The sequence below is a fragment of the Bos javanicus genome, chromosome 1 (genome assembly GCF_032452875.1).
Source record: "Bos javanicus breed banteng chromosome 1, ARS-OSU_banteng_1.0, whole genome shotgun sequence".
Taxonomy (NCBI): Eukaryota; Metazoa; Chordata; class Mammalia; order Artiodactyla; family Bovidae; genus Bos; species Bos javanicus.
The window spans coordinates 25,038,159-25,061,453 of record NC_083868.1 but is presented as its reverse complement, the minus strand read 5'-3'; the positions used below and the strand labels follow the sequence as shown (position 1 = coordinate 25,061,453).

Here is a 23,295-nt window from a genome sequence, read left to right as displayed (position 1 = left end):
TGCAGATGGTTTTAACAACCTAGGCGACTCAGATTTATAAAAATTTAGGCATATGTGATGGTGGATTCTGAACACATGAGATAAAATTCTCTGCCAGGTTTCTTTTCATGACTCATGTGGGCAATGGTTTGTCACAATTTATCAAAACAACAAATATACTTCTCTTTGTCAACAGTTGCACTGACATTGAAATCACCAGTTTATAACAAAAATATAAGTATAGATTTTTGTTCATGTAGGTTTTTTCACTTAATAAGCTTCCATATTTAATTCTGTTCATAATAATCAATCTAATAAAATTAAAATCTAGGATTCTTTACCTTGCCAATTGCATAAAAGCATAAAGCTTCACTTGTAACAGTAAAATTAAAAATACAGTGTAAGAAGTAGCTGATGCAAGTTAGGAACAGCCAGCTTTAATGAAAGTGTCTGGGACATCACCTTAAGAATGCATGGTTGAATCAACAAATCTAAAGCTATAGCCTCTTTGTGGTTAATAAAATGGCTGAGGCTGAAATCTAACCAAGCCTCAATGGAATCCATTATAATAAACTGGCTTAAGCTAACAGAACTGAAATCACATGCACTGTATCCTGTGAAATAATTCTTTGGGGGGAAGGAGAGGAATCTGTACAGAATATGCAGTAAAGTGGAGTCTTGAGTAAGAATTCAGTAGATTTCAGTGAACCCCAACAAAAATGGGGGAAGAGCAAACCATCAGAAACATTCCCTGATTGAAGAAAGGAAGTTTATCACAGTTCAGGTGGAAGCTGTCTGAAGACTCGCTTTTACCCTCTGTTTTGACTGCTTGGATCTAGTATTCAACAACCATCTTCCCCATACATAATTGTACTCACACTAATAACGCCTACTACTGATTATTCATTCTGTGCCATACATAGATTTGCCTGAGTAAACCATGGTCTTGTTTTTTTTTTTTTTTTTTTTTTATCATATGACAACTCAAGTACCAATAGGTATTACTCATTTTGGAGTTAGGCCTAATGAAATACATAACCAGGTCAAGGATAACACAGTAAGGAATTGATGGGATCAAGATTCAAGCCTGAAGAGTTCAATTCCAGAACTTTAATGATATACTCTAGAACACCATCTCTGGAAAAGCATCACAGGAAGCTGAAGACCAGACTAGATCAAGAAGCGACAGCACCATGGTTCCACCTGGACAGAGTCACTGGCTTACAAGCCACCAAATCTGTGTCATAGTCCTATAGTTTTAACAAATTCAAGTTGGTCACAAACATTTCAAACAGAAACAAAAGCAAGAACAAAGATATCACCTGATTGCTTTTTCATCTTAAAAGTTCCAGGCAATAGATGGGAATATACATTACGAGTACAAAATAAAGAGATTTACTCAACACTGGCATAGTTATCTAAACAGCAATGTCAATTTAATTTCTATCGCAGGAATGTCTCAATCTATTTCAAAGTTTTTCATTATAAATACAGAGAACAAAGAATATCAACCGTTATACAAATACTATACCTAACCAGAAAAGCAGCCATTTCAAGCTAGTAAAAACAGTGGGAATAACCTTTAGTTCAACTGCATAAGGAATAAAACTGAGATTCTTTGAATCTCAGAAAATCCAGGTATCAGATTTGCAATATATTCTTTTTTTCTTTGCCTTAAATATTAAAAATTTAGTTGCTAAAAGATATCTTTTTTTTTTTTTTTAAACTAGTAGAAATGTGATTACTGATCAAAGTCAATACAACACTCTGGGGCACATAAACCACATCTGAGAAAATACCCAGCTTTACTGTTTTCCAGTCTACCCAACTGTAAGTGTCCTCAAAATGTCATCAACAATAAACTGCAAAAGGCTTCACATCTCCTCATTAAACAGTCTCCCTCAGGCACTGGGCTGTAAACAGAAATTGCCTGCTTCCTAAGACGGCATTTATGAATTCAGACACGGATACCAGCACTTCCACTAAATGCAAAAGTTTATATATTGAAGCCTGTTTATGGAGCAATCAGTGCAGGGTACATAGACGCAAAGAGCCATTCCAGATAATTACCATATGAATGGGCTTAATATTTCTCTGACATACCCCAAACATCTACTGCACAATTTGAAATCTAGATTGGAAAATATGTCTTCCTGGTGCCCTGGGGGTTTTGTTCTTGTCAGATTCCACAGCACACCCTCAAGTGACAGAAGACACAGCTACCTTTTTCACATTGAATGACAAAGTTTATTTCATATAGAATACTGTATGATTTACCTTTGCTTCAAAGAAATGGATGAAGCAAGTCAACTGAATATTGAGAAACAATTTCACTTGGCCATTTATTTCATGTTGGAATTGAGAATTTCTAACACTTTGCTTCTTTTTTAAAACAAACACACAACAACTTCTTACCAAATAAAGAATATTACTGAAGAGGGACAAGGTGGCGTTCAGTAAATATGACTCCACAGAAAATAAGCAAAGTTAACAACATGTCATCAGCTCAAGGCCCACAATTCTTTGGTTGCCTTTCAAAGCTTTGTAAAGAGCTCCCACCAAATTTTTCATTTTCTACTTTTAGGCCTGAGCCTTACACTTGAAACTGATCTTCTAAGAACCCTTTAAACACACGCCATAAAAGTCCATCCCTATTCATTTATCTGGATAGTCTTCCTCACCACAGACTCTGAGCTCAGTCATAACTGACTTCTACTCAAATCTAAATATTACCCTTGATGACATAATGTTTATTAGACACAAATCATGCCCATTGTCATTCTCTGACACAATACAGACATCAAATCACCAAAAATGTAGTACCTAGTAATATGCCTCACACTTGGACTTTGCGTGAAGTAGGGGACCAATGGTTTAAATAATTGGGTTATCCGAAAAGGTCATTTGGGTTTTTCCCTAACATCTTACAGAAACTTACATGAACTTTTGGGTTAACACAATATATATGATACTAAAAGTAAAAACAAGTTATAATCTGGTTAACACAATCAGTGCGTATCAAGTGTTTGACTCAGATGGGTTGCAAAAATTAGATGAATGCACATTTCTTAAGCATTGTGTAAGTGTAAGCCCAATGAAAGAGATATGAAAGTAGAAAATGAGAATTAAGTTGAATATCCTGAATAAAATGGCCAAGGAACACTATCACCATACAGAATTCTTTCATTAGGAACTGATTCTATTTATTGACAAAAGAGCAGAGCAAACAGGTAGGATATTGATGTTTCATAAATGATATGAAATCTCTCTTAATAAAAAGGGATCCTCTATAAACAAGAGTTACAGTGTTCTTTCATTAGTCTGAACATGAGAACCAGAGTTGAATTTGTTATGTTTTGCCATGCAAGAGAGGAGAGAATATTAAACCTCCAAGGACTAGAAGGAGAACAAAAATAGAAACAGAAGTTTCCCATGTTCTACCTGTTCAAACTCAAGAGAATTTTATTCATATGTCTCCTTCTAGAAGTCTTATACCTAACATTCCCGATTCCATCATTCCTTCTTTTCTCAAAAACCTTGTTTCTATTTACCCAGTGCTAAAAGATGCTTACTCCTTGGAAGGAAAGTTATGACTAACCTAGATAGCATATTGAAAAGCAGAGACATTACTTTGCCAACAAAGGTTTGTCTAGTCAAGGCTATGGTTTTTCCCAGTGGTCATGGATGGATGTGAGAGTTGGACTGTGAAGAAGGCTGAGCGCCGAAGAATTGATGCTTTTGAACTCTGGTGTTGGAGAAGACTCTTGAGAGTCCCTTGAACTGGAAGGAGATCCAACCAGTCCATTCTGAAGGAGATCAGCCCTGGGATTTCTTTGGAAGGACTGATGCTAAAGCTGAAACTCCAGTACTTTGGCCACCTCATGCGAAGAGTTGACTCATTGGAAAAAACTCTGATGTTAGGAGGGATTGGGGGCAGGAGGAGAAGGGGACAACAGAGGATGAGATGGCTGGATGGCATCACTGACTCGATGGACATGAGTCTGAGTGAACTCCGGGAGCTGGTGATGGACAGGGAGGCCTGGCATGCTCCAATTCATGGGGTCGCAAAGAGTCAGACACGACTGAGCAACTGAACTGAACTGAACTGAAATCAGTTTCAGATCACTTATTTTTGTTCTAAAAGACTACATCGATACCAACATTGGATCACTAATGAATGGGGAAAATCCAAGTGTCAAACTCTGTTGAGGCACTAACTTGTTTTGTAGGGAGACTCAGATCAACACATCGGAAAGCAATACAGGACAAGGACATTCCGTGCATCTGACAAAAGAATGCATGAGAAAGAAAAACTCAACAGCTGAGTTCAAGCATTGTTCCTGCAATTACTGCCAAACTATCACAGATTTCAGCAGTTTATGAAAACAGTATTTTGTGTTTTCAAATATGCTTTTAAATTTTTCACAGAATGTATCAGATGGGATGTATTCTTGTCATTTTGGGAGAATGTGGAGAAAACAGGCATGCCAAAGACCAAGAACAGCATGTGGGAATGACACTTTACATGCTATTTTAATATCACTTTTTTTTCAAAATGTAAAGTGTTGTGAAACATTAGCAGGGGCAAGGCAATGTCAAAAGGTTTTCAACTATATATCTATCTATCTCTTTTATTCCATTAAGGTGCCCTGTTCCATTTTTAACATATGCCATTATTATCAATGCCGGCTCATCATCTTTACCATAAATTAAAGAGCAGATCAATTGCTGCATAATAGCATGGCAAAGGGTATACAGGGAAATTATGAAATGCTGGTAGGTGACTCATATAAGAAGAGTTAGCTTGCAACTTTAGATTTGTTTGCATGCTGTCCATCAATGAATTCCAGCTTGATAGTACAGTGTGCCACAGAATATGGGTGGGTACATTGTTTTGCAGTTTGTAAACATATACATAGTCCATGTCTTCAAACACTGTGTGTGTGTGTGTGTGTGTGTGTGTGTGTGTGTGTGTGTTAGTCGCTCAGTCCTGTCTGACTCTTTGCAACCTCATGGACTATAGCCTGCCAGGAAATCCATGGGATTTCCCAGGAAGGATACTGGAGTGGGTTGCCATTCCCTTCTCCAGGGGATCTTCCCAACCCAGGGATTGATGCAGGGTCTCCTGCATTGCAGGTAGCCAGAAAGGAAGCCCTTAAAACACGAATGCCCTTCAAAGTATGGCCTAAACTTTATTATTGTATGGCCTAAACTGTATTATTAAACTCAGTGGTGGCATGTGGATGTGGTTTATTGCTCACTCAATGTGTCCTTATAGTATGTGCCCCACCATCACGGCATTCTGGGTGCACCAGAGAGTAAAAGGCGCCTGGCAATTTTTTCAGGGGAAAGGAGGTATAAGAATGGTGGGTGTGTAGGCAGGGAGTAAGGAGGAGCAGAATGAGGTAGGTACAGCAGGAACATTTCCAGTGTTTCACTTTTGAATGCAGCATGTAAGGGTGGCCACTCAGCACAGTTTCAGAAATATTGCTCTGAGACCCAGGAGTATATTCCTAGCCTTTGAAACTTGGAATCCCCTCATGGGCTTTATTATTCCCTTCCCCAGGCATGGTTCCTGTTCTCAAAGGTATAGTCTTAACCTGCAAAATAGAGATGCAGTGATGGAAAGGGTAAGAAAATAAAGAAAACCTTGACTTATAAATTATCCCCAACCCAGTTCTCTCTCTTTCTCCTGTCTCAAGAGGTACAAGTTTGCTCACCTCTCTGATCCAAGGAACGGCACACGGAGTGCACACGGTGAATAAAATGTATCTGAAGGCATTCTCAAGCACAGAAGGTGCTTCTCTCTCTGCTACAACATGAATTAGAGCTATTCTCCTAGAATTATGATTATACACAGAGGCTAGATGGTTACAGTACTGGCCAGTTATAAGTATGGTAAACTACAATATGGGTTAAATAGGCTTTGGAGGGTTGATCAGGAAGCAATCTTATGGAACAATGTTTCCACTGCAGATGGCATCCCAAGTTCCAGACTGTCTCTGACTTACCCTTGGTCTTTCAGAACATGATTCAACTCATGTTGAATTGAGACTAGCCTGTACTCTGCTCCTTTCTGATACAAAGGGTATTCCATTGGTTCAGTTGAAGCAACACGGGCTAATTCTTGGTTCTTGAAAAACAGAGTGAATAAAACCGCCCTTAAAGCAGAATTCATGTTGAGGAAGAATTTGAATAGAACTCGATCAGGAGGAAAAACAGCAAATGAGGGGTATGTCTCCAGCACCACGAGGGAGACTTTGCAGGAATTAGCTGGTGTTGTGTTAGTTCTTATCCCTGAAGAAGCACTGCTAAGCTATTTGAAGCTGCTTTCTCAAAGGGATTATCTCCTTCAATCTGTTTTAATCACAACTAAATGCTTTCAGTTGCTGGATACTGAGCTAGAATTAGAGAATCAGAATTCCCTTAGATCTCTGTGATTTGGTTGAAAGAAAGAAATACGCACACACACTCACATACACATACACTCTAGAAATTATTTTGTCAACAGCCATTCTTCAGGTTAGGAAAAATAAAAGGGTTATATTTTTAAACAGCACAAAACTAGATCAACCCATACATGAAATATTATACATGAAAATGCTTTAGAGATTAGAGGTGATTTTCAGCAGCAGGAAAATACATTCTTTAGAAAAACAGCTACACCTGAAGAAGATTACTCTGGCTAAAAACTAAATGAAATGAAAAACAGAATGGTAGAGTTGAGCTACAATTTGTAAGTTAGATAATTATTATTAATTGTTTATTTTTCTCATTTTATGTTACCAAAAAAATCCCATATATTTACATAGTACACTACAAGTTTTGAATGTTTTCAAATAATGCATTAGTCTATATTTGTTGTTGCTGTTCAGTCGCTCAGTCATGTCCGCCTCTTTGCAACCCCTTGGACTGCAGCATGCCAGACTTCCCTGTCCATCACCATCTCCCTGAGCTTGCTCACATTAATGTCCATTGAGTCAGTGACGCCATCCAACCATCTCATCCTCTGTCATCCCCTTCTCCTCCTGCCTTCAATCTTTCCCAGCATCAGGGCCTTTTCTAATGAGTCGGCTCTTCACATCAGGCAGCCAAAGTACTGGAGTTTCAGCTTCAGCTATACTATGTAGACTAATAGTAATCTACACAGTATGATGAGAAAACTGGTCATTGACTAACTCCATTTATGATTGGAATTATTCCATTAGACACATGTTTGCTGAAGAAAAACTACAGAGATGATAAAAATGCTTGTTTTCTGTAACTATTAATTGATAATTTTTAGATGAAAGAAACAATTATTTTCTTGCATTAAAACTAAAGCATAAAAAACAACTGTGGCTCAGTGAAAGAATTTCATCAATCCAGAATATTCAATTCCATAGTAGAAGCAGTAAAATTCAAGGTGAAAGCATGGACCCTGAAACTAGATTGTCTGTAATTTGAATCCCTGAAATTCTCGGCCTTCTAGGAGTATAATCTGTCCTGTCAAATGAGGTCAAAATAATACTATTTATCTTGTAAGACTGTTGTGAGGATTACACAGGCAGGTAACTCAATGTGTGTAACCAGTATGCACCCAATAGATTGTTATACTTCATATTTATGTGGACCAAATTTAAAACAAAGTATTACGTATCAGGTGAGTTTTTATTCTCAATTATCCACACCCCCAGTTCAAAGACACTGATGGCTATTTTATAGGCATCAATAGGTTCACATGTTGCCCAAGATGTAGAGCTATCAAATAATTTTGTGCTGACATCAGTTGCCTCCTGACAGCTCTAAGATAGGAAATAATAAGCCGTCAATGTCAGCACTCTTAAATCAAGCCCAGGGGCCTCCATGGCACCAGACCGTGGCAGCTTGTTACTGCTAAGGAAATGTCAGTCCAGTCAAAGTGCGGCGGAGTTGTCAAAGTCCCCAGTTACATCTGCCCTGGTATAACTAGCATTCTGTATGGTAACATTCATAAAGATGCTGTTATATTGCCAAAAACCCTGAAGCATAACAGCCAAGGTGGCTCTCAGAGTTCAAGAAGTTGTTTGACTTCTTCGATCACTGGAATTCCTCCCTGCAGTAGACATGTTTATTTTCTCTGTGTTTGTAGGCACCACATTTAGGATGAAAGGTCACATTTTCTACCTGTGAATATCACAAGAATTTGTATCAAGCCAGGCATCATTATACACACAATGACTGACTTTTGGTTTGCATTTGCAAGCAATGCTTATGAACCATTTTTTTTAAATTAACTTTGTAAATGCATTGGTTTTTAGAACGACTTATGTCTGCCCCCTACTTCATAACTAGATTTTAATTTCCTTTGACTGGCACTGATTCTGAGAGCCTGCTATTATCCATTCTCACCCACAGCATCTTTGCCATGGCAGGCATCACCTACTTCTAAGATGGCACATTGGTTGAATCTAAGGGTCTTGTTAGAGATTTTCTATTTCCATATAATGTTAAGAATAGCTTCCAGGTAATACATATGCTGGTTTAAAAATTCATTTTCTTGCTATTCTTGTAAAGTATGGTGGCATTTTCATTGTGTTTCAGCTTTCCCATCAACAAGCCCATTTCTAGGCCTTATGCCACAAAAAAATAATAGAATGTGCTAGCTGTTCTCAGTCCTGTTTTGCCAGTAAATATCAGTGCTCATTGATTCAATTTTTCATTACAGTTGGTAAAGGCCTTTAGTAACATTTAAGGGTTTCAATCCCATAGTGCTATACAAGCACCAATCAGAGTTCCATCTCTGGAGTCCACGTTAGGAATGTACATTCATCAACATACGGCAGTACCTGGATCTCATCCTTTGCTGACACTTACAGCCAGTCCCCTGTGACTTTCATCATGAAGAGTGTGTTGGGGTTAGAACTGGGTTATAGTCTGTGGTCATTAATCTAACGTCTCACTGAGGACTTTCCTGTGCCTCAAACTGCAAGTCTCTCTCACCCTCTTCATACACTAGTGTCAAAGGAAATACTTACATCTGTGCTATAAATCAATTTGAATATATGGTAACAGAAACAAACATATGGGTTAAATTTCCTTGAAATTACACATGGTTATAAAAATTGATCTAAAAAAATAGTACTTGGAAAAACATGTTTGGGATTTGATCGAACAAAAATATTTTAAAATATCTCAAGCTGTTTGGCAAATCTTAAAAATGCCAAGTGATTTCCAAGCCTAGTCACAACATCCTTTGTCTAATACATGAGCCTTTCAAAGCATGAAAATGTGTGTGTGTGTGTGAGTGTGTGTGTGTGCAATGAAACAACGGGCTTTATAACGATCTTCAGGAATGTCATCCTATAAAAACAGACTAAAGAACACCACAGAACAACTGTTTATGAAATTTGTTATCAGTACTGCAAATACTTATCAGGCAAAGGTTCAGTTCTACATATAAGTAGAATCCTAAGGTCTGTACTTGATGTGCGTAGGTAATGCCAAAGTTATTTGACAACTTATTTTCCTCAAACAAATGGCCTGTTTTCTGTAGAAAAGCTATTTGTTGCAGCTAATTTGGGGAGAAACGTGAGTCTTACCTGGTGGTTCAGAAGATAAAGAATCTGCCTGCAATGCAAGAGACCTGGGTTCAATCCCTAGAGAAGAAATGGCAACCCACTCCAGTATTCTTGCCTAGAGAATTCCATGGACAGAGGAGCCTGGCAGGCTACCATCCAAAGGATCTCAAAGAGTCGGACATGACTGAACAACTAACAAACATAGGTTAAAATGCAAACGTGTTACTCTATTATATGCAGAGTATATCATGAGAAACGCTGGGCTGGAAGAAGCACAAGCTGGAATCAAGATTGCCGGGAGAAATATCAATAACCTCAGATATGCAGATTACACCACCCTTATGGCAGAAAGTGAAGACGAACTAAAGAGCCTCTTGATGAAAGTGAAAGAGGAGAGTGAAAAAGTTGGCTTAAAGCTCAACATTCAGAAAACTAAGATCATGGCATCCGGTCCTTTCGCTTCATGGCAAATAAATGGGGAAACAGTGGAAACAATGGCAGACTTCATTTTTTTTTTTTTTGGCTCCAAAGTCACTGCAGATGGTGATTATAGCCATGAAATTAAAAGATGCTTACTCCTTGAAAAGAAAGTTATAACCAACCTAGACAGCATATTAAAAAGCAGGGACATTACTTTGTCAACAAAGGTCCATCTAGTCAAGGCTATGGTTTTTCCAGTAGTCATGTATGGATGTGAGAGTTGGACTATAAAGAAAGCTGAGAGCAGAAGAATTGATGCTTTTGAATTGTGGTGTTGGAGAAGACTCTTGAGAGTCCCTTGGACTGCAAGAAGATCCACCAAGTCCATCCTAAGGGAAATCAGTCCTGGGTGTTCATTGGAAGGACTAATGTTGAAGCTGAAACTCCAGTACTTTGGCCACCTAATGGGAAGAGCTGACTCATTTGAAAAGACCCTGATGTTGGGAAAGATTGAAGGCAGGAGGAGAAGGGGACGACAGAGGATGAGATGGTTGGATGGCATCACCGACTCAATGGACATGAGTTTGGGTAAACTCCGGGAGTTGGTGATGGACAGGGAGGCCTGGTGTGCTGCGGTTCATGGGTCGCAAAGAGTCAGACATGACTGAGCGACTGAACTGAACTGATTAGCATGGAGTAGCACACACATCACACACTTGATCTCATATACTTGATGTCTGGGGCATGAGATAACAGTTGTAAGAAACAATTAATTCTCAACTCAGGAGAGCAGATAAAAAAAGTCAAGAGCATGAGGGCACTGCCAAGGAAGGCTTGATGTGCTTGGGGCATGAAGGCCACAGTCTGGGGCAGCTGGAGATCTTTTGGGATGTAAACGTTGGGGTAGCATGGCTGGTTTTGAGCAAAGAGAATATGTGTATGTACACAGCAATGAAATTTTATTTGTTGCATGGAATTGTACATGTCTTTATAATTACATATATAATATTTATATGAAAGATATATGCTTCACATATGTTACATACATTATATGAGTATATATTAAATTATATGGGCTTCCCTGGTGGTTCAGCAGTAAAGAACCTGCCTGCAATGCAGAAGACACTGAGATTCAGGTTTGATCTCTGGGTCAAGAAGATCCCTGGGAGGAAGAAATGGCAACACACAGTAGTCTTGCCTGGAAAATTCCATGGGGGTCACAAAGACTCTAACATGAGCGAGTGACTATACAACAACAGAAAACATTATACATAACATATACTTTATACTTTAATTCCTGCCATAATACCAGTATTTTAAATAACTCAGAAACTCTATAATACTCAAGGTTGAAAATAGCTACAGAAAATGTATAAAATATATGCAACCTAAACAATTAAGTATATTATCTAGATAAGTGTTTACCTGTCTCATGACTTCCCCATTTCTTTACTTATGGCTGCCTCACTCTTGGTCATCTATTTGATAAATTTGCTTCTGATCTCATCTCCAGAGTTTTATGTTCCTTCAAATCATTGTGAAACTTTGTCACCAAAAACTTCCTTAAGTATTATGTTAGGCAAACAATACCTCTAATGAGAGCTGATAACTTCCAATTTACTTCAGAATAAAACTAAAACTTTGGAGAATGCTTAACTCTCCCATTGCTGTGATGTCTGTTGAGGCAAGTTTTCTCAGTAACACTTCCAAATTTGAGCATTTCCTCATTATGTGTCTCTCAAATCACTCAATGGGCTTCCCTTGTGGCTCAGCTGGTAAAGAATCTGCCTGTAATGCGGGAGACCTGGGTTCAATCCCTAGATTGGGAAGATCCCCTGGAGAAGGGAAAGGCTACCCACTCCAGTATTCTGGCCTGGAGAATTCCATGGACTATATAGCCCACGGGGTCACAAAGAGTCGGACACGACTGAATGACTTTGTTTCAAATCATTCAACAATTCCTTTCAGGAAACACTTTCTATTGTGTTTAAAAAAAAAAAAATCAGACTGAAACACAAAAACATCATTTCATCACAAAATTCTGGACTACTTAGTGTCATTTGAATCTATATTTTTTGTAAGATTAACTCATAATATTCATGTGTACAAAGTGAAGTCAAAACCTCACCTTCTCTCATGAGATAATTTGTCATGGTATAAAACATAGTGTCTGCTTAAGCACTCTGTGAGTGCCTGCTAAGTTGCTTCAGTCCTGACTGTGACCCCATGGACTGCAGTCCACCAGGCTCCTCTGTCCATAGGATTCTCCAGGCAAGAATACTGGACTGGGTTGCCATACCCTCATCCAAGGGATCTTCCTGACCCAGGAATCAAACTGGCATCTCTTATGTCTCCTGCATTGGCTGGCAGGTTCTTTACCACTAGCACCACCTGAGAAGTCCTTAAGGTGCTTGAGGAAAATTATTAAATGATGCAGCCCCTGAGGTCTGCCTAGATAAACTTTTCTTCCTTGAAGCCCCTTCTCTGCTGGTTGCTCAGAACCACACTCTCTACAGCGCTTTCTGCACAGGTACCCTTCAGCGCTGTGCCCAGTCTCTTGATCATTTCACTCACTCTTCTATGCTTAACTGTGTTCCCCAGCCCTCTGCACTTGGATGTGCTCCCCTGGTTCTCAATGCATATTTCTACCAGAACTGTTTCACTGCTTAGTCATCTGTTCCCTAGCCTTTCACATGTCTTATTTATCTTTGCATTTCTCTCACATTGTCTGGAATGTAGCACATTCTTGGTAGTGCTTAAAATTTTCCAGAGATAAATAAACACAAATAACCTCAAATTATAATCACAATGCTCAACTGACCTCTATTGCCATTTATATCCTAACACATAAATTTTAACTATAATGCTACCATCTCTCTCTAAAATATTTCTCTGTATGTATTCAAATTCATAGAGAAACAGTGAATATAGTCACCACCCAACTTTATACTTACACTTTTTAAATTCCTCCAGACACATAAGTTTTAAAACATGCAGACCCATTTTACTATCTTTTTTAGTCGATTATAATCTTTTCATTTGGAACTGTCCTGTGCTTGCATGGGTAGAAAGGATCTTTGTCAACTCTCTCACACTTACAATTGTGAATCTAATAATTGAAAAGATTTCTGATTTTTTTAAAGAGTTGAATTTTAGTTGCAAGACACATTCACTGATACCTATAATAACCAACCATCTTTCTCTCTCTCTCTCTCTCTCTCTATATATATATATATATATATATAAAATGTTTTTAAACGAGACAATGAAAAACAATTGTCAAAAAAATGTTTGGATGGTAGCCTGTGAGTGAAGTACCATTTTTGGCCACTAGAGGGGAGCTATCTTCAAACTCACCAAAGAACTTGGCTTGTTGCTTGTTTTTTCCCTCATTTAACAAGTCCCTGCCCTCCTTTAGTGATTCCCTGGTGGCTCAGACAGTAAATCGTCTGCCCGCAAGGTGGGAGACCCAGGTTCGATTCCTGGGTTGGGAAGATCCCCTGGAGAAGGAAATGGCAACCGAGCCAGTACTCTTGCCTAGAAAATTCCATGGATGGAGGAGCCTGGTGGGCTACAGTCCATGGGGTCACAAAGAGTCAGACACGACTGAGCGACTTCACCATGACGATTTCCCTCCTTTAGTCAGGTATGTGGTCAAGGTACTAATCAGAATCCTTCATTAATAGTATGTTTAATGACAATGTTTAATCAAACAGAAGCTCTTTTTTTCTAAGATCTAGAAACAAAGACGGAGAAGGCAATGGCACCCCACTCCAGTACTCTTGCCTAGAAAATCCCATGGACAGAGGAGCCTGGTAGGCTGCAGTCCATGGGGTCGCGAAGAGTCGGACACAACTGAGAGACTTCACTTTCACTTTTCACTTTCATACATTGGAGAAGGAAATGGCAACCCACTCCAATGTTCTTGCCTGGAGAATCCCAGGGATGGGGGAGCCTGGTGGGCTGCTGTCTCTGGGACTGCACAGAGTCGGACACGACTGAAGCGACTTAGCGGCAGAAACAAAGAACCACAACTGCTAACTGCTACGTGTCCCTCTAGAGGCAAAAGGAAATCTATAATTTGCCTTGAGAAAGTGGAAAGAGATCAAGAGGGAACGACAGAGGTAGCACCAAAGTGCACTCTTATTCCTTTACCATCTGTCACAATCACTGTCATTCCCCAAAGGCCATTTTAACAAATGAAACAGGAGTGAGCTCCCAAGATCTTGAAAAAAAGGAAGCGTTCTGAATCATGTGCGTGTTCAGTGACTCAGTCGTGTCTGACTCTTTGCAACCCCATGGACTGTAGCCCGCCAGGCTCCTCTTTCCATGGAATTTTCCAGGCAAGAATATTAGAGTGGGTTGCCACTTCCTATTCCAGTTCTGAGTCACATTGAATATTAAAACTCAACAATAGCAGCTAGCAACTGCTAGAAATCAAGAGGGAAAATGTCTTCTAATATAAGCCCAAAGCAGGGAGTGTTTTTTTTTTTTTTTTTTTAACAGGTAGGGAAGAAGAAAATGAGTATAAAATAAACCCTTTATGTGTTCCATGAAAGGTGGCTGTGTGTTTTGAAATTTATTTACTTAGTGCATTGAATTAAAACATACAGTCACACTTTCAAGTATTATACTGCTATGATTTGAACAGGTGCATTCGTATTACATATAATAAATTTCAAATTGTTCAGCTGTTACATACCAACAAAAATCAATCAGGTACACAATTGCAGCAGTAAGTCAAGGACTAACCACAGTTACCTTTTGAGGTTCTTAGTCTCTCCACCACTTGGGGGCAGACTGAACAGCAACAGGACAGGGACGATAAGCCAACAGACTCCCTAAGTGCTTTTTAAAATATGAATGGGTGAATGAAATCCACTTAACTTTCATTTAAATCCATTTCGTATATAACTAGAGAACACAGGCATTATGACATAGAGTATAATTTGAATAATTTTATACTAAAATTTTACATGAAAGAAAAGGCATGTTCAATATTGGCATTCAGTACCACTGGCAGGCCCAGGCATTATTGATAGTGGAAAAAAATAAGAGTATATTTTTTTTCCCTGTTTTCCTTTACTCTTTAGAGGTTTCAATTAAAGCTGTCTTACTCATAACACAGTCAGCTGTAGTATAAACTTCCTAGTCAATGGAGAAACCTCAAATAGATAAATTCCAGTGAACAGACAAAGGCCTGGACTACTGACAGTCAATGCTTGTTCTGTCAGTCAGCGTGAGCAATTAGGTTATTAGTTTGCAGCAATTCTAGGCAGGTCCAAAGACAATTCCTTCTTCTTACTTAAATTAGGAAACTTCTGCATCAGACCTGATCAATGACTAAAGCCATGGCAATTAAAAGGAAAAAAATCTATATTTCCAGGGATAGGAGAAGTTTAAAATACGCAATAGAGGGAACAGTTATTTCTCTATTATTAGACTGATGTATGAATAAAATGTATCAGACTTCTGCGGCTTCATTGGTTACTTTTTTTATTTTAAGATTGGAAGGGAAGACTTCAGAACACCTGGCACATGAGCAATTAGCTCTTGATTGACTTAACCAAAGCCCATTCTGCCCATGTGATAAGACCAGATTAAAATGAAAAATAGAAATATAATTACTTTCCAGGTAATATAATATTAGATAAAGAGCACAGGCTAATCAAAATCATGACTTGGGCATATCTCTAGAAGACGAATCCACAGTATAAATGAAAAAAATACAGAGATTGATAGAAGATGAATAATAACCACTGTCATCTTACAGAAGAACCTTAAGGGCACTAAAGCAAATTATTTGATGATCTAAAGCACAGTAATTTGATAAACACTATTACTTTGACATTAATTTCAATAAAATGTAAAACATCTTTAACTTCTCAATCATAAAATGTATAAAAGAACACTGGGTGGTTGGTGCAGCACCAAGTACATACAGAGTGAATATTGTATTTTAGGCACTGTCTTTAGGAATTGTTGGAGAAGGCAATGGCACCCCACTCCAGTACTCTTGCCTGGAAAATCCCATGGACAGAGGAGCCTGGTAGGCTGCAGTCCATGGGGCCACAAAGAGTCGGACATGACTGAACGACTTCACTTTCACTTTTCACTTTCATGCATTGGAGAAGGAAATGGCACCCCACTCCAGTGTTCTTGCCTGGAGAATCCCATAGATGGAAGAGCCTGATAGGCTGCAGTCCATGGGGTCCCTAAGAGTCGGACACAACTGAGGGATTTCACTTTCACTTTCACTTTAGGTATTGTACTTTACAGGTCTTATCTAACTTTGAACTTGATCTTGTGAAGGAGGTGCCAAAGTATCTTCAGGAAACTGAGGTTTAAAGACATTAAGTAAAAAAAATAAATAAATAAAATAAAGACATTAAGTAATTTGTGCAAATGGTGGGGCCCTGGGTTGCCTCTAAGTCAGTTTCACTTTCAGAATCTGTAATTTTAATTTACACTGTCTCTTATTAATTATCACTCCAGTTTGCTAAGATTCTGGCCCAATCGTACTAGCAAATATAAGTAAGATAAATGCTGTAACATTATTATCTATAACAGGAAAACAGGCCTTTGTGGCAGAGACCACCAGTTTCTGATGTAATATCTTTATTCTCTTTTTTGGTGTGTGTATGTTAATAGAACCCTAGTTTTGGGGGGAGACATAATGTGATCAGTGATAAGACTGCACTGCCCGGCCTTGTTTCAATATTGCTGCTGCTGCTGCTGCTAAGTCGCCTGAGTCGTGTCCAACTCTGTGTGACCCCATGGACGGCAACCCACCAGGCTCCTCCATCCCTGGGATTCTCCGGGCAAGAACGCTAGAAATGCAGGGCAGAGAGTTGTAAGCAAAACACACTGGCTCTGCTTTTCTTAAAAGCAGACAGACTCACTAGCCACTTGCCCTCTAGCCTTTTTTCCTTCTCATTATTCCGTAAATAAGAGGGTGTGCAGACCTTCTTGCAAAACACAGATGCAATTATGAGAGGGAGGTCAAACAATCTACAAACACTTTGGGCGCATAAATTGATAATTTATAATGACATTAACTTGTAGACGTCTTTTACTACGAGTTGAATAAAATCCCTAACTGATAACAGCCCAGTTTTCTTAAATGTAAGTAAAGGGATTGAAGGATGCAAACTGAAAGTAACTTCCAGCTCTTAACTTTTATAATTTTGTTAGATTTCAGAGATGAGAAGCAAAGAGCAAGTCAAATTCACAATCATTCAGTTTGGTGCAACACTGTCAAATTTGAAGCCTAGACTTGTTAGAATTCATCACAGAATGCCATTCACTCTCAGACTTTGTAACTCTAATATGTGAGAGCAGCTAGATCAGACAAAATCAATGTGGCCTAAATATAAAATTTAATTTCCATTTAAAATTGTATACTTGTTTATGTACCATCACACTTATGAAATTTTTATTTGTGTAGTTATGCTAAGAGTGTTCTGTAAATAACTCTGGTGTAGTTCCAAGTTTGTATTATTAGTTTGTGAAAGGTTAATTTTTTTTTCTCCATTTTATAGAAGAGGAAATTGAGGTTTTGGAGACATTAAATAAACTTCATAAGTAACAGGAATTTGTTCAGCACTCTTCTCCCTGTGCCACATTCTCATTATTATTATTATTAATTCAAAATATCCATGAGCTTACAAAATAATGATGATTTAGCAGATACTTATAAAATTTGAAATTTTATTTGAAATTGTTGTAAAAGAGTAAATGTGCCACTGAAGTTTAGCCCCCAAAACCAAAAGATTAGCTTATTTTTAATAAAACAACCTGCAGGTACACTTCCTACAGGAGATTATATAATAGCCTTGCTCTCCAATGAACTGAATAAAACAACCTCAATATAATTTGTCTTCCTTCCCACCATGAGTCATCTGATATATGATGCTTTCTGTATAATCTTGTTCAAATATAAGCAATAAATGATACATTTTAACAATTCCCGATCAGTCCTATGATGTTAGGACTTAAAGATACACATTCTACTCTAATACTTAAAAAATGGCACACAAAACACAGAAACTCTAAGTCCCAGGGAATGATGAGAAATATCCTTTAACTCACTGATAGCAGAATCATGTGTAAAACTTAATCTTGCTGAATCAATGTCATAATCACTGAGTTGAGTTACTAATGACATATTCATTAATGTTTGTTTTGACCTAAGATAAAAAATCATTTAAGTAATATATGGAAAAGATCTCTGTTGAAAGAAAAAGAGGCCATTGCAAGATGTCGGTTTTGAAAGGTCAAGACATCAAATATGGAGTCAAACAAGCATCTGGACTAAATGAGGTTGGTAGCAATGGGTCTATGCTGAGATTGGAGATTTGTAGTTAATATCTGTATAATCATTATGGTGCATGTGTGTGTGCTAAGTCACTTCAGTTGTGTCCAACTCTTTGCAACCCTATGGACTATAGCTTGCCAGTCTTCTTTGTCCATTGGATTCTCCAGGCATGAATACTGGAGTGGGTTGCCATGCCTTCCTCCAGGGGATCTTCCTGACCCAGGGACTGAACCACCTCATCTCTTGTGTCTGCTGCATTGACAGGCGGATTCTTTACCACTAGTGCCACCTGGGAAGGCAATCTAGTTATGTGTCTGGTTGTACCTCCTTCTTGACACATGACTAGATTGCCTTCTGACTTCTTTGTGGGTTTCTGTGGCCATGTAACTTCATGCAGCCTATGAACTGTGATAGAATATGGCATGTGTTACTATGAAAAAATAAAAGTTGCTTAGTCGTGTCTGACTTTTTGCAACTCTATGGACTGTAGGCCACCAGGCTCCTTTGTCCATACAATTCTCCAGGAAAGAATGCTGGAATGGATAGTCAGTCCCTTCTCCAGGGGATCTTCCCGACCCGATCGAACCTGCATGTCCTGTATTGCAGACAGATTCTTTACGATCTGCAAACGAGGGAAGCCCATACGCTACTACAGGCTCAAGTATTTATGTTGTTGCAACAGCCTTTGGAACTTTCCTTTTCCTCTGCCCCTATCACCAGAGTTCAATATTCCTTCACCCTTGCTGATGAAGGAAAGTTAATGCCTATACCAGACCACGGCCCCAGCCAACCTACAATAGGCATATAGCCCAGAGGAGGGATTGATTTTTTTTTTAACCATTGAAAAAATTTGAACTGTTTGTTACCATGGAATTTCTAAACCATTGTACCATGATAAAATGTGGTGCCCAAAGTAATGAAGGTAGATAGATATTCATTATCTCATTCTTTAGATCTCTTCCTTGATGAAGGGAGGAGCAGCGTACACCATATTCATGTAGAGGCATTTCTTTTTATTGAAAACAGCTGCTAAGTTCCAATTAGACATTTTAAGAAATGAAGATAAGCTTTGTACTGTCAGCTGTGAAATTAAGCATGACTCCAAAAGCCATCAGGCAAGAAGAACAAAGGTCATAGATTTATAGATTTGGTGATAATTAAGATTTCTGAATTTTAAAAATGTGTGCAGTCATTTCCGTGAGTAACTGACAGTGAATTCTGAAGTGCAGTTTCCTACTTCATTCTCAAGATGAGTAAAGACTGTTTCCTCTTTTGGGTCAAGGTAGACATTTTCACACAGTAATAATACAAACTTTGTGTGCTTTTCACATAAAACATTTAAGGTTTAACATAAGAAAACACACAGTCATTAAACTCGTTAGCTTGTGAGAGGAATCTATCTTATACTTTATGGCCGGGGAACAAAAATGATTAATTATCAAACTTGTCTAGACACTCACTCAAAAATCTTAAAAAAAGACATGTTATATTTTACTCTCTTACTATTTCCAGCATGGTTTATGTGTGAATCGAAAGGTAAGTCAAAAAGAACTCATTCATTTTCTCTACTGATCTAGCTTAGATACAGGAATGTGAGTTTTTCTGCTTCTCTAAAGGGCATTCATAAATCAGCTTTCATAATAATAATAATACAGACTAGTTAATAATAACAGTATTGCATATTTGAACACTGCTAAAAACTAGATATGACTGATGGTAACCATTCTCATTATGGTGATCATTTCCCAATGTGTACAAATACCAAATCATTAGTCTGTACCCCTGAAAATAATATTATATTTAAATTATTCCTTAATAAAGCATTCAAAAATATTAAATTAAAAATAGCCTATGGCTGTAAAAACAAAATCATCTGATTTCTGTCCATCTACATCATCCATCTACAAAAGCAGCTGGAATTCAACAGGCTTTGATATACATGCTGCTGCTGCTGCTGCTAAGTCGCTGCAGTTGTGTCTGACTCTGTTCGACCCCACGGACGGCAGCCCACCAGGCTCCCCCGTCCCTGGGATTCTTCAGGCAAGAACAGTGGAGTGGGTTGCCATTTCCTTCAATGCATGAAAGTGAAAAGTGAAAGTGAAGTCGCTCAGTCGTTTCTGACTCTTAGGGACCCCATGGACTGCAGCCTACCAGGCTCCTCCGTCCATGGAGTTTTCCAGGCAAGAGTACTGGAGTGGGGTGCCATTGCCTTCTCCGTGATATACATGAGTAACTGCTAAAGGCAGGCAAGAATTCTAAAAGGTATAAAAGGTTTCCGAATCATTTATTTTGAGAGATGAGGATGAGAAAGTGAGATAGTTGTTTGAAACAGAGGACAATTAGTTGTGGAAAGATTCAGGTATGTATACTGCTGCTGCTGCTAAATCACTTCAGTCGTGCCCGACTCTGTGTGACCCCATAGATGGCAGCCCACTAGGCTCCTCTGTCCCTGGGATTCTCCAGGCAAGAATACTGGAGTGGGTTGCCATTTCCTTCTCCAATGCATGAAAGTGAAAAGTGAAAATGAAGTCGCTCAGTTGTCCCCGACTCTTAGCAACACCAAGGACTGCAGCCTACCAGGCTCCTCCATCCATAGGATTTTCCAGGCAAGAGTACTGGAGTCGGGTGCCATTGACCATATTATACTATCTAATAAAGAGTAAGAATCTTTGGAAGCTAAGAAGTGGTTAAACCCACACGTGTCTGTGTGCACAGCTGCTCAGTCATCTCTGACTCTTTGCGACCCCATGGACTGTAGCCCACCAGGCTCCTCTGTCCATGGGATATCCTAGGCAAAAATACTGGAGTGGATTGCCATTTCCTCCTCTAGGGAATCTTCCTGACCCAAGGATCGAACCTGCATCTCCCGCGGCTCCTGTGTTGGCAGGCAGATGCTTTACCACTGCACCACCAGGGTAGCTAAAACCCCACACACTTATGGTCAATCTATGACAATGGAGATGAGAATATACAATGGAGAAAGGAACGTCTCTTCAGTAAATGGTTCTGGGAAAACTGGACAGCTATATGTAAAAGGATTAAACTAGAATATTCTCTAACACCATACACAAAAATAAATACAAAAGGGATTAAAAACCTAAATGTAAAACCAGATACCATAAAGCTCCTATAAGAAAACATAGGCAAAACACTCGACATAAATCGTAGCAGCATTTTTGGGGGTATATCTCCTAAAACAAAGGAAATAAAAGCAAAAACAAACAAATAGTACCTAATAAAACTTAAAAAGATTTTGCACTGCAAAGGAAGCCATTGACAAAATGAAAAGATAGACTACTGAATGGGAGAAAATATTTGCAAGTGATATGACTGATAAGGAGTTAATATACACCATATATAAACAGCTCATACAATGCAACATAAAATAATACCCTGACTAAAGAATGAGCAGCAGAACTGAACAGACATTTTTCCAAAGGGGAAATCAGATGGCCAACAAGCACATGAAAAGATGCTCAACGTCATTAATTATCAGAGAAATGAAAATCTAAACTCAGTGGCTTCAAAATATTTTCAGTAATTATATTCTTACCAAAGATGATGAGAAGAGGAAAACAATAGAAGTCCAATTAAATAGCTACATATATCCCTAACGGACTGTGTTTTCAGCAATCCAATTGTGCAAAAATATGGCTCATCTATGAAATCTGAGAAATCATGTAAAAGATACATTTGATCAGAGCTATTGAAAACACTAGGGTATTTCTAGTGTACACACACTCCTACAATATCATTGGAAATGCTTTTATGTAATTGTGTGGCCTTTGGCAAAAACCAGAAACAAAGCTGTAGAGAACAGTTGCACAAATAACAGTCCAGTTAACTGATGAGGAAAAGAAAAAGATTAGAAATGGATACATACATTGAGGTAAATCTCTTATTACCAAAATTGATTTTTTTCATGCATCTTAGATTCTGTTTTGATTAAATAAATTAAATGAGTCAGAAAATGAATTTAAATCTACCCACAGAAATTCATAACAAAATATATGGTGGGTTACTTCTGCTATGACATTTCAATTCATTCATCAGAAGACATCTGATTACTCATGAGTGCTTATATTACATTAGCCTCTTTACTCTCGACAAAAAAGCTATATCAGACCTAATCCATTATGGTTTTTTTTTTTTTTTTTCATTTAAAGCTCATCACTACTATGCAAACTGAATTTTATATTTAAATGGTAAAATACTGAATTGGTAAATCATGGTCATAGAAAGTAAGTTTGTCCTAAATTATTTTTTTTTTATCTATCAGGATATTGAATAATTAATTGTTTTGATAAGAGACCTTGAGTCTTAAGTGAAACAAGATAACATTTTGTAATTCCATTTATTTTAAGACATCTCAAATGGAAAGAAATTCAGGTTTTTTCTGAAAGACACAGTTGCTCTCTCTGGAAATTAACATTTTTTTCCTTTTTTTTTTTTTTTTAAGAACCAGATTTGAACTGAAAAACAAGATAAGTAGACACAGATAAAAATCTTTTCTAGACACATATACTCAATTGCAGAGATTTTATACTCCAAACAGAATTGGAGCCACTGTCTTGCTTTCACATCTGCTTTAGTGGTCTTAGAACATAGAAAATAAATTCATTTCTCCTGGAAAGGATCTCCAAAAATATCTTTCTCATTTTAATTTCTATAGATTTTCAGCCACCTGCAATTCTCTGTTTAAGAGACGTAGAGAAAATAACTTATTCTAAAACTTTTCTCAGGTTATAAACATGGACTCAATTTTATTACATGTTTATATTTAGCTTCCTAAAAAGACAGTTAATTTTTCCATAAATGTGCTCTAGGCTTGAGTTTATGTATCCTTAAAATTTGGTATGTGATCCACTGAAATTTTGAATAAGGGGAAATTTTCTTCTCTCAGTTACTGGAATGATAGGAGAAGCCATCTGACTCTGAATAAAGAATCTCTAGAAGTCCTTACTAGATAGTACACAGAAAATTAATCTGAAGTATTTAAACACTTTTAATAGAAGAAAGAGCTAAGGTCTGATATCACTT

At 38.1% G+C, this 23,295-nt stretch overlaps 1 protein-coding gene and 1 long non-coding RNA gene across 10 annotated transcripts in view; one reads left to right on the top strand and one right to left on the bottom strand.

The window, feature by feature from the left end:
• Positions 1-23,295, bottom strand: part of ROBO2 (roundabout guidance receptor 2) — a 652,403-nt gene that overhangs the window by 346,078 nt on the left and 283,030 nt on the right. The window lies entirely within an intron of this gene.
• Positions 13,258-23,295, top strand: part of LOC133256000 (uncharacterized) — a 63,228-nt gene continuing 53,190 nt past the window's right edge. Inside the window, exons 1-2 of the long non-coding RNA XR_009739084.1 lie at positions 13,258-13,584; positions 18,133-18,260. This is a non-coding gene — a long non-coding RNA (uncharacterized LOC133256000). The remainder of the gene's footprint in view (positions 13,585-18,132; positions 18,261-23,295) is intronic.